This window comes from Seriola lalandi, unplaced genomic scaffold, assembly GCF_002814215.2.
Source record: "Seriola lalandi dorsalis isolate HSWRI2012SDOR001 ecotype SW California unplaced genomic scaffold, Sedor1 jcf7180002054418, whole genome shotgun sequence".
Taxonomy (NCBI): Eukaryota; Metazoa; Chordata; class Actinopteri; order Carangiformes; family Carangidae; genus Seriola; species Seriola lalandi.
In genome coordinates this window covers 260,507-261,042 of record NW_019524971.1, presented here as the reverse complement: position 1 = coordinate 261,042, position 536 = coordinate 260,507, and the positions used below count along the sequence as shown (strand labels likewise).

At 42.7% G+C, this 536-nt stretch overlaps 1 protein-coding gene across 8 annotated transcripts in view; it reads left to right on the top strand.

Annotated features, from left to right (window-relative positions):
* The window catches only part of dysf (dysferlin, limb girdle muscular dystrophy 2B (autosomal recessive)), a 69,017-nt gene that overhangs the window by 57,538 nt on the left and 10,943 nt on the right, over nucleotides 1-536 (top strand). The gene's annotated exons all lie outside the window — the stretch shown is intronic.

The window sequence follows — 536 nt, the reverse complement described above, 5'->3', positions numbered from 1 at the left end:
ACTCAGTAGAAAGCTCTTTTTATAAATGGTTATCAGTGTTGTACAGACTCTGCTGCTGAACTAGACTTGATGGAGTTTGGCTGCTCAGCTCTATATTATTCACTAAGACTGTTATAAATACAACATATAATAAACTGCACATGGAAACAAACATTGTTGGGTTCAAACCCAGAATAATCCACATTTTCATTTTGGACTTGAAGTATCAACAAGTATTTTTCATGTTGTTTACAGCAGCTGTTGATCAGCCCCAACCTGAGACACCAACTGTGAGACCACAACCAGAGAGACGGAGAGAGATCGGCCTCTATGTTGGACTGACAGTAGCAGCAGTTTCACTGGTTCTCTGTCTTCTACTCTGCTGTGCTCTCCGTCTTTGTTCAGTTAAATCAGCTGATGAGAAACAAAGAGTCCGTACAGCTGTAGAGACGTTGAGTCTCTGTGAGGAACAGTCCACCAGATGTGACAGCACTCTGTCTGTTTCCCCCTCCTCCATCATAACGACAGGACCTGAGTCAAAGAGCAAAGAGACAGAA